Genomic DNA, 12,121 nt, shown 5'->3' on the forward strand with positions numbered 1-12,121 from the left:
TGATCACAAGTGTCCAATGAAGGACAATTCAACAACATTGGATAGAATCCTGTACCTGGCAAGGATACAAAACCATAATGCAATTCGCCTGTTTCTTGCGTGTAGACAGAAGCAGTTTGTCCCAAACGAAGGGTTTATTATTGTGTGTTTTCTTTTGGTCGGCCACAATAACTGTAGAAGATCTCCTCTGAGAACGATGCCCATCACATTATCACAAGTTATGTTAAACAGTCATATATATATAACGATGTTCAAACGTCTAAAAATAAAGTCAGTCATGAAACTCTGATACCTAAAAAATCTTACAAGTTTACATTTTGTTAGTACGACAAGTTTAAATAATCATGAGTTTTATTCTTGGCACACATCAGTAACGCCGGTTATAGACTACAACACTATTGATCGAACAGTTCCCCGCAAAGAGAATTAACAATTACTCTTACGTAAACAAAAGTGTTGTCTGCTTCTTAGTCTGTCCTGCTGTAAATATCAACTTGTTTTTCGTAATATGTTTAGTGTTTGGTAGTACGGTATTGCTAGTAATAGTTTGTATTAATCATGTTTGTTTGAGTTACACAAATTCGATGAATTGTTTACGAATTTGTTTATGATATATCGAAAGTGTAACTTTCACTTACAGCAGAAAACCAAGAATGTAAGCCGAAAGTAGACGTATTTTCTGAAAGTCGACAATATACATTTCTAGTCTAATACATTTAACATATTGGCCCATGGATGTAGTTTATTGAGCTTTCTTTAATAATAGTACAACGAAAAATGCAGGAATACTTCTTTTAACTTCTTAAATCAATATTTGTTCCCTCAGTTTGGGCTCTTTTTTTCTACAGAACGTTAAACATACTACTGTACATAAAAGACCTTTAAAAAAAATATAACGCGCTTAATCTGGAGATATTTGCGTCTACAATATAGCACGCACCATCAAGTGTCGGCATAAAACCAATGAACTTAAAACAGAAGAATTATTTTTCTAGGACATACAGTTACTAGTTTCTTGTATTGAATCATTTTACAGCCCCACAGTCTTACATAGTTACTAAACTATACAAAAGTATGCGTTTACTTATACAATATACATAATTAAAGCATGGCGTAATTAACGTACAAATAATGCTCGGTCTCTGTCGTTAAAGACTAATCCATTTCCGCTTTCGAAATAATTCGACAAACTTCAATCTGTAGGCAAAACTTTTGAATGTTATGAACGTCATGTTCATAAAACTGAGTGTTTAACAACCCAACGCAAGAGAATTTCGAGGGGTCAAAGCGAAAAGTTTCTAAGTGACATTAAATAAAGAAGCAAAAGAACCTTTTCGCTTTCACCGCTCAGTTTGAAGAACTGATTTTGTTACAGTTGCTTTAGAACCTGATGTAGCAATATAGCTTTGATTCGCATGAATAAGCATCACAGAAAGGGGGCTTCATAATGTAAAGCAGGAAAGTAAGTTATGGATAAAAACTCCTAGAACTGAGACTTAAGAATCGTACAAATGATATTGACATCAAAATGTAGCTTTAAAACGTCAAGCGTGACCGTTGAATATGACTGATGTGTTAAAACGAAAGAGATGTTTGTATCAAATTTGCGAAATGTTTAACAAACCGACAATATAGAAACGCAAGAACTCATATAACTGAGGTTTTAGAACGCCTCGCAAGACAATTTTATGGAAATGAGGGTTTAGAACGTAACAAACAACATCAAACTATAGAGTTTAAGTTCTTTCAGTGTGATTTGAGTATTAAAATATATTGTGAAAAGGTACATCACTTTCCTTTTTAGAAAAATATATTTTAAACGATTCAAACATGAAAATATAATCAATGTCTACAGTGTAAAATTTAATCGCCGCATTAATAAAGAAAGCCTCATTTCCACGCTCCACCTACCTGCTACACGGCTTTCATTCAAAGATAAGACTTTATCAAGTCTGTTCGTCAGTCTATGGCTTTCAATACAAATGCTTGATCTATTAAATAGATAGGATAAAATCGCTCGGGTGTATTGCAAATAAAATCAATAATTTAAAAGGCAGTCGAGCTGGGTGAATGCTTGAGTACATTGAATTAAAGTCAATGTATATTTTTACGATGCATATTTAAGAGCAGGGAACAATATATAGTACATAAGCATATCGCACAACCATTTGATTACAGCAAGATGTCTTAAAGCGTTAAGTAATTAAAGGCGTCAACATTACCCATAATACATGATAAATATTTGCCTTAAACTGTATTACTTAATACATATTAACAGCAAAATATTTATTGACATTGACATTTTCCGATTTACTAAATTGATTTCTGCTGGAAACACTGGTGTGATTCTCTATGTCAGAATCTCAGGTAAATGGGAGCAGTAATGTAATATTATACCGTTCTCTTTGAGTGTATGCAATTCAAACTATATATCAAGTTAATGTCCTTTTGTGCAAAATATAATTAAAATAATACTGATGAAATACCTGACGGTTTTATTTGCAATCTCAATTTGTCTTGATACATTTGATAAAAAAATGACTTATAAAATAATATCATTATTAGAATAATGTATATAAATACATTTATTTTGATAATATATTGTTGTATTTCTGCTTACAATTTGAAACCTCTTTATAAATACAAAGATTTGCAAGAAAGTATACTTGAACAGTTGAATGAAACGCGTTTTATTTATAATTTTATAAACTGTCATTATAGTCATATTTTTATACGAAAATTAATTTTGAAAATATCAGTGCATGAACTTGTTTGAACGGTAGCAAAATTAAAAATCAATAATGCTATTTGAACAGTCGGTTTGGCCTAATACAGTTTAATAACCGACATAACACAACCAAGTTAAGTCGGTATTGCCTAATACAGTTCATTAACATACATTACAATACAAAGTTAAGTCGGTATGCCCCAATACATTTCACTTACTCAATAACCGACACAATAAAACTAAGTTCAGAATTTCTACAAATCATGTACATGATCTAGCAATGAATATGTTAAATGAAGCGGTAATATCAGTCAAAGTCAGTGTTTAATATAAGACACCGTTTGTAACATAGCTCGTATATAAATAACTTAACAAATATAAACATAATAAGATCATACCGCAGGTTACGCTTAATCACATAAACTTGTAATGTAACACTCTAGACCGTAACTGGGAATGTAAAATGTAAAAATAAGGCAAATATTTAACTGTTCCTTCCATCCTCAATATTTGCACAAGATAAGCGGATTAAGGTATGACCAAAGGGTAAACATATCATATCACCTCGATAGATTGCATGTGACTAGGTCAGTAACAAACTCATGGGAGAAAACTAGGGAGTATATTATTAAATGGAAATCTGCCCTGTGATCATTTAAATATTTTAATTACCGTTTTCACGGTAGGATATAGATCAGAAAATCCGTTTTTATGGGATTGTAAGTGTATCATTTTTTTTCAATGCGTCCGTCTAATCCTAGCAAAAAATAGATATACTGACTGACAGTTTATTTCTGACATGCATATTTTATTTCGCAAAAAAACATAAGATTTACAACGAAATATTTCAACGTGTACATATATAAAAACACTTCATACAAACGATAACAATCCAGAAACACAGCACGTAAAATTGTTTTTAAAACTAATTTGTATTTTTTAGTGTCTTATGGATTTCAATTAAAAGGCAAATCTGCCACATTTACTTCTAATCGGATTTCTTTCATTTATATGATTAGCAGTCATCGCATTTTGAAATGGGCCGTTCATCTTTTTTCTTATATTCATTTATTTTCAGCATTTATGATAATTTGACAAGGAAAAGTTATTTTTTATTTTTTCCTCAATTTCTTTAACTTAAGCTTAGCAACTAAAGTAGCTTAGATTTAACCCCTTTTTAATTTATCCTAATTTAATGTTACCGAAAATAATGTCCTTTTAAAGTCAAGATAGTATGTGAATCGTGCACATATGAAACCAAACCAAAACCAGTTAGCTTAGCTTATTCCTGCTTCCTTAAGAATTTTCGAGACAGTTATATACGAGCGCTACCATCTGGTTCTGTATTAACATGCCGATGACGACATTACTATATACATCTCCTCAATAGCTAATCGGATGTCATAAATGCCCATGTACTATGAACGTTCATCATAAATACGTTGAAAAGCACCTGTAGTGTTTGTGCTGATATTTACAAGTGTTTTACACGGTATAGTTGTAGCCCCACGTTTTTCATAGATGTTGGCAGTGATTACAAGTATTAGAACTAAACTTGGCGACATTTATATGATCAGGCACGGCTGAATGAGCTTTCTTTGACGGCATGTACGTGTTTATTATTTAACAATTTGAAGTTACTTGTAACCTTAATAACATTATGAGGGATGAATTAAAAACCGAAATAAAACACCGGACTAGGAGTAAAAAGGTACAGTTAATATTGCATATTCATTGAGTACTTAGGTCAATAGTCACTGTTTTGCAACTGTTCTTTATTTAATATTTAATATTATTCAATTGATCTAATTTTGATTTATTTTTCAATGTTCATGTCGTGTCCTGTTTAACTCATGAAAAGGAATATACCCATATAGCTTCATTAACTTTTACTGCATGGACATCTTCTCGTCCTCATCAAATTCAATTTGTTTTTGAAGATACAATCACGATAGGAAATATGTGTTCATCAAATGAAGACCGATGGAATTACGATTTCACTCTCAACTGGATTGTGTATGCACTTCCACGTTGAAATAAATTTAAATGACTTCAAACACGTTTCGTATAACTGACTATATTAGGATGCAGTGCAGGTCGATTGTTCTGGTCAATACCAATGACGAGAAAAGCATGACAAAGCATTCCAATCAAAATGACACGGGCGTATGGTTCATTAACCGTGATGAAAGCATTTTTTGCAAAACCGATAGGCGCACATAACCTTAACAAAGATGTGTTTCAAACTGATTGCGTCAGAGACATGCCGTCGCGCTTTTTGTAATCGTAAAGTAGTATTGATATTAAGACATAGTGTCATAAAATACATATTTTTGTTTTATTTTTTTTTATTTTAAGATTGTGCCTTCATACTGCCCCACAAAATAACCAATATAGCGGCACAGGAATTATATGATGAAATGAATACCTCAAAAGCAATGTAAACAATGGACTTTGCTTATTAATTTATATCTAAACGGATATATCTAAAGCCATATATTTTAAGACGAAAATAATATAACTGCGAAACCAGATAATGTAATTGAAAGCATTACATTTTGGATGGGTTTCATACATGATCAATAAGAAATTCCAGATTAGACTATTGATTATGTAACTATAAACGAAGCACAATTATCAGGAAACTTGAATGTTACATCGGCTCAAGGTCGTCGGAAATGGTATAAATACGATATGACTAAGCTTTGAAATAAATGTATGATGATGCTGGTGGCCAAAATATTGGTAAAATGTACGTGCATGTATACTAAATAAAGGGAGGTATTCTTCTTTAAGACAATGTATATAGTATTAACGGATAGATTTATTCTTGAGCTGCAGAATGGATGATAAAAAATCAGGGGGTCAAATAATGTTCTGCTTTTGAGTGAAACGAGGTGGCGTTTTATATGCACGAGTGGTTCATATGCATAAGTATTCCGTACGCATTTGAATGTAAAGTCATTCAGCGCTTGTATGCCGATACGCTCACTTCGATATAAATGATTGTAAAATTACAAACAAATGTTTAAGGTGAAAGTTTTCTGTTAATATGCAATTTCATCATATGAATGATCTTTTTGTTCTCACTTGTATAGCGTTGTAATTGGAACTTTCATATTTTGATATAGTGCGTGTACATGAAGCATATAAATGATTGTTAAGGAGCTTACGGATGATGAAGCCCGACATCTAGTGGTACGATACATATTCTGTAAATCTGGATGTAAATCGGGCAGAGTTTTCGTAGTTTTCCCCAGAAGGAGGGTTTTATCTCAGTTTTTCCCGGCGACCACGTCTGTAAGCTCCATTTTTGTCAGGCATGTTGTTAATAAGACATATTTTGCTCATGTTGCAATTATATGCTGTATCGGTTTCCCAAATCGCTTCACTGAGACTTCCAAAATAATACCATTGAAAAAGTATTGATTTTGTTGTTTTCTATAGGATAGGTTATTTGGTGGTATTAAGCGAATAATATGCTAAGCTTGGAATTATTGTACAAATAAATGACCAACTTTACGGAATTATATAAACGTACATTTGGCGTGTAAAAGTGATGGCATTGTCACGATAAAGGATAAACGTAAAGAACCAATACAGATTGGCGACTTGGCAGTACAAAAGATTCCACCCCCGCGAAAGGCTTTGTCGCTTCCAAACACGTTCACAATCAAAATGCTGAAGTACTATGAGTATCAAAGTTTCTAGTTGGACATTCATGTGAGGCATTTGCAGGACAAAGTGATAGCTTTAATTCAACATTGACTGACCAGTTCACATCGTTCACTCTCACCGTTTACCCCTCCTATTATTCATATTATATCCACCTAATTCATTCTACTATTCATTTGCCATATATCCCCCTTTTATTCATCATACCTAATTTTGATAATATTGGAAAGCATGTGTGAACGTATTGATGAACACAAGTAGGAAGATGAAGATGGTACTTCTCGGAAATAAATCGAGCTCTGCAAAGATTAACACAATAATAAAACAGTTTTATTTTTCCATTACATCAATTTAAAAAAATGTGCCTGAATTAAAACTATGAACTATGAAGAACTATGCAACACTTGAAGAAAAAACAGAATTTCAGCATAGTGGAAAACCTAAATTTTAGGCAAGTTTCATGGAACCTTAACATACATTGAAAGAGTATGACAACACATATTATCTATCAACGAGATTAAATTACTTACAACTAAAATTGCAACAACTTATAAAAGTTCGGATACATATTTATAACAACGATTGCTTCCATGCTTCCATACTGGTTATTTAATTAAAAATGAAAAGCAGATATATATTCTAACGGAAAGAACAATGACAACAAATATAAATAAATTATCTCTTTTAGAATACAGCTGCGAAAAGTCCTTGGTTATTCTATATCAGATTTGAAGAAGCATCGTAGTAAGAAAATGACTGATTCACGTTAGCAGAAAACAATCGCATATCACTAAGATTTCTTACTCTAATCATCGAGTTAATAATTGTATTTTCAACATTCATCAACGCCGATCATTCCGAGGTTGCATTATTTGTGTATATGCTAAATGTATATGCTATGCAAATGTCACTTATTGTTTTATCAAACTCTTGCCAACCAACACATTTTGAAATGATAAAACTTAACCTAGATGAAAGATGAAAACATGTAATTATTTAGGCTAATCTTGATGATGTGAAAACAGAGGTACACATTCATTTGCAGCCATTAAACAACTTCTGAAAAAACATCCGTCGGAAAATTAATATGACTATTCACTGTGCATCAAAATAAGCACCATCACCTGAACAAACCACCTACATCAAACGGGAAAATTCTAAGAAATGGAAAAGCAGATGCCCCGCTATTTTCAGTTTTCTTTTGACGTTTAGTTAGCAAACGATTCTTTAGACACTGTTCGGATAGTCTCAAAACATTGATGCATGGTTGTTTTTTCCTTTAAATTAAATTAATGAGCAGCTTAAAATAAGATTAACTATATGTACTTGACATGACATCATTTTGCTTCAGGGTCCCGAACCCATTTAAATGACCAACTTCTATCGAAGTCAAACCAGCAATACAATACAGAGCTTCAAAATAAAAATAAAATAAAAAATTCGATTGAATAACATACTCATTTTGAAAATGATCAGCTCATCAATGAAATGTATGGAATTACAAGATCAATTGGTATAGTATTCAATGCAGCACAAACAAGCATATATTTTACATGTATACACAGTATCACATCATAGATTGATATTCGTTGGAACACAGAATTGGGATGAATAAACAAAGGGTTTTCCGAACAAAAAAGGCGTATCCAGCTTCAAAGCTCAGGCTAGTGGATTCAACCTATATTCACATAAGTTTAAAAGTAATTTTCATTATAATGATTTTGCATGGTTAGTTGTTCTTGTAAGTATCAGTTAAATTATGAATATTGCTGCTGCTGCATGTAAGAACGGTGAAACACAGCGATACAAATAAATTAAGATGTACAAGACCATTTGCATTCCTTGATGACCTGGAACTGATAAAGTTATACAACAAAATAAAAGATAACATTCCTGCACGTCCCTTGAAAAACCTTTTTATAAACATGTTCACAATAATCATATTCGATGCTTTTCATTCATCTTCAGTTTTGTCTAATTAGATTGTATACATTTTAAAATTCCCCCACTCCAGCAATATTGGTAAACAAAGTTTTATACTTGTATTGGCAAAATAAATGTTTCACAACTTAAGACACCAATATTTTCAAGCCGTAATCCGAATTTCTGTATTATTAAGTCAAGAACCAATCATCTTACCAGCCCAACTCTATATGAATCATAGTAATATTTTAGTAGACCGAAATTATATAAATTATATTTTTTCGGGTGTATGCTTTTTCAGTCATTCTGAGCTTATATTTTTACAATCATATTTTTTGAAGTGTTAAAACAAAGCTCTCTTTCGTGCTTTCCGATTAAATATGGGGTTTTAACAGTGAAATAACAACAGTGAAAATATCAATCTGATATTTTCACTGCAAAATATGGAGTGAAAATAGCAACTTTAAAATTCCTTTGTAGTTATTTCCCTTGATCAAAACAAAACACTTCACTTTACACCAGTAAATGTTAGCATTTTTTTCAAATTTAAAGAAACGTTTTAATAAATTTGAATAAATATATATTTGAAAATTAAAAACTTACCGTTTAGTCCCGGTTATCCCGTTTATCAAATATTTTATGATCTGGAAGCTGAGTGTTCGAACATTTGCTTTCATAGCACATTACAGACGAGAACAACTGTTCGAAAATAAATATAATTTTCTATCATCGTTCAAATGTATTTTGAACTGTTTGCCGTTGTAATACGTTGAATGAGCTTTCCGGAAAATTTACACAACAATTTACAGATAATCCGAGAGTTTTTACCCCACCAACGCCTAAAGATTTGTCAACAAACTAGCGTGGCGTTCACTCTTTTCCTGGAAAACAAACCTGTTTTGAAGCGAAACAGACTGGTCTCTGATAGTAAGAATACTGAATATACATGTATCATGAAAAACATGCAGTCTTTAGTTAAGAAAAATGTTTAAAATCAAATGTGTACCCGCATTTGTTTTGCTTACACATTTGATGTATTCATACCCCACCTAAAATAAACGTTTGTTCTTTATTTATTGGTACAAATGTGAACTTATAAACTTCATTGGTTACTGTTCATAAAAACTTTGCACTACAATACGAGCGAATAATAAACTATACGAATGAATAGCAGCAGACTATTTCTCAACAAACCGGAAATAGAAAAGTTAACTGCTTTAATTTTGCGTGAGGGGCGCCTCACGGATAGCGGCGTAAATAGCACTTTTTTTTAAAAAAAGGAGGTTATTAAGAAATAAATTTAAAAAAAAAACTAATGAAACTCCGAAAATAAGCATAAAAGAAACACAGTGTGTACAATATATTTGTCATGACATAGAGGATATTTGTTTATTTCAGTGTAAGATCGTATTGTAATAAACTCGTGAACATAAAAAATAAAAATAAAAATATGTTTTTCTATGACACTCATGAAATAAAATACTATCTTACATTGAAATAAACATCCTCTATGTCATGACAAATATATTGAACAAACTATGTAGTATGTAATGTACCTACATTTCTGCGGTACACTGTTGAAATGCCATCTGGGCTTGTTTATATTCTGGAGTTTATAAAACAACGTTAATGAAATGGTTTGATGCAAATACTAATGCAAGACGTGTAAGGCTTATTCACCCAAAAGTCTTATCTCAATTTATTCTCAAGTTGTTCTATGTATTTGTTTATTTATAGAAATAATGTAATATCACTTTGTTAATCAAAAAGAGGTCTGGATAAAGGCATACTCACATCGATATACATGTACAAATTTAAGTAAACTTAAAGATAAATCTTTTGTTTTTAAATTGAATTTTATAGGCAAATACTATCTAAAAAGGGAATACAGCAACATCAGAAATATTTGCCGATTGCGGAAAATATGCAGACGCCGAAAACACACATCTAATGTTTAATGATGTTATATTTATATATGCTTATAAGTGGATATACTTAATATGAGTTTTGAATGTCGCTTTTTTACTAAAGATCTGCTTCATCGTTGCTTCTTTGATATAATAATAAATTGAAATAATACCGAAACATAGAATTACTATCTTCATGTATATGCTACATGTATGAAATACAAATGAAATTATAACCGTGAACCCAAACACAATCAGACTCAGCATAGGCGATCACCCAATTCTTGCAAAGTCACTATATGTTGATAGTTTTGTTATGTTCGTTGTCTTAAACGTTATGTGTACCATGTGTGCTCTGGTAAGTAGTGTAGGAAATTGAACTTAATTATGCTGCAATGAATCATTCAGGACATTGTGCATACGACCGTACAATGGAACTTTTCATGTCATAGACACTCGACGTTCTACGTTAGTAATTGACGAAACCGAATATCGCGAGTAAAAAAAACAAATGAAAATGATTAGGTGTAAATGATAAGTTGCTAGCAGAGTGAGTATTGTACCTTTCTTTACACCCTGTTAGTCAACAAAAGTTCCTACCACAATAGGCACATCTTTAAGAAAGGAAAGTATGTTAAAGCAGACTGTGAGATAACAGTAAACGGAGTTAGCAAGCAATATATTTACAAAATTAACTCTCGGACAATAAAAAATAAAATAGATAGATATGGGATAGATATATAATATGTATCACGCTATCGTACGATGCATGGCATTCACATAAAGATGATGTAATCAAAATCATGGCATACCATTTGCATTTGTTGACTCGGTCTCTCATTCCCCCGTGAATTTTCGTCTTTGTTTTTGTCGTTAGCCGTACATGTTTCCTGCCAGAAACTTTTGTTCGAATCTTCCACTTTCTGTTTCTGTTTGATTTCCAAATGATCCAATTCTTTATTGCCTATTACCTTATTGGTATTAATTGTTTCGATTTTTTTTATCAACTTTTTCCTTCATGCGCTTTATGTCATCCTTTTTCTCCCTTATTATATTTATAGCTTCGGTCGTATCATTAGCCTGATCACAATTAATTTGTGTGGCCTCTTTACACAAATCAACATCTTCCTTGACACATGAAAAATGATCCGAATGTAGAAGTTATTTTGATGACATTTTAACTTTTCACATTAAACTATTTTACATCAGAATTTTATATTTTCAATTTATGTGGATTTCAGATCGTTGTTTTCAATATAACACTTAACTATTAACGTCCTTGTTTAAACATTTCTTCTTAAAGGTACAGTAATAAAATATTGTATGGCTTTATGTTGAACACTTTACTTTAAATCAAAATTATCAGACGAAAGATAAAATGCATTGTTAAATTAATTGTTGCAAATCATTAGGATAGTAGTGTTGTAAGTAAAGTATCCAACGCTGGAACCATTCAACTAAAACTAAGTGCTGTACCATAAACATGCGCGAGTCCCTTAAACAGTTGGTAAACGTGTCCCATAAACTCTTGGTAAGTTTCACTTAGTCATTCATTAAACATTTACTATAACGTTTCCGGCAATAATACTTCAAGCTTTCGTAGTGGCAGCGTCTTAGTTCCATGTTTCCAAGAATGAGCGTTAAGTGTTGAATAAAGCTATTTACGGATTTTGCTCTAATTTAAAAAGAACTAGATCTATCACATGATGAAAAATATGCCCGAATGAAAGAAAACTTGACAAGGCAAGCAAATTGAAGGAATGTTATCATTGAGGTTGGGTAACTATGCAAATATGGACCATGCATATAGCTCTTAGATCAATACAAAACAATTCTCTGTTATGTTAGTATTGCTATTGAGGTTTATATAAAACGATCGTCTAATATT

Source organism: Mya arenaria, chromosome 7, assembly GCF_026914265.1.
Source record: "Mya arenaria isolate MELC-2E11 chromosome 7, ASM2691426v1".
In the NCBI taxonomy this organism is placed as follows: Eukaryota; Metazoa; Mollusca; class Bivalvia; order Myida; family Myidae; genus Mya; species Mya arenaria.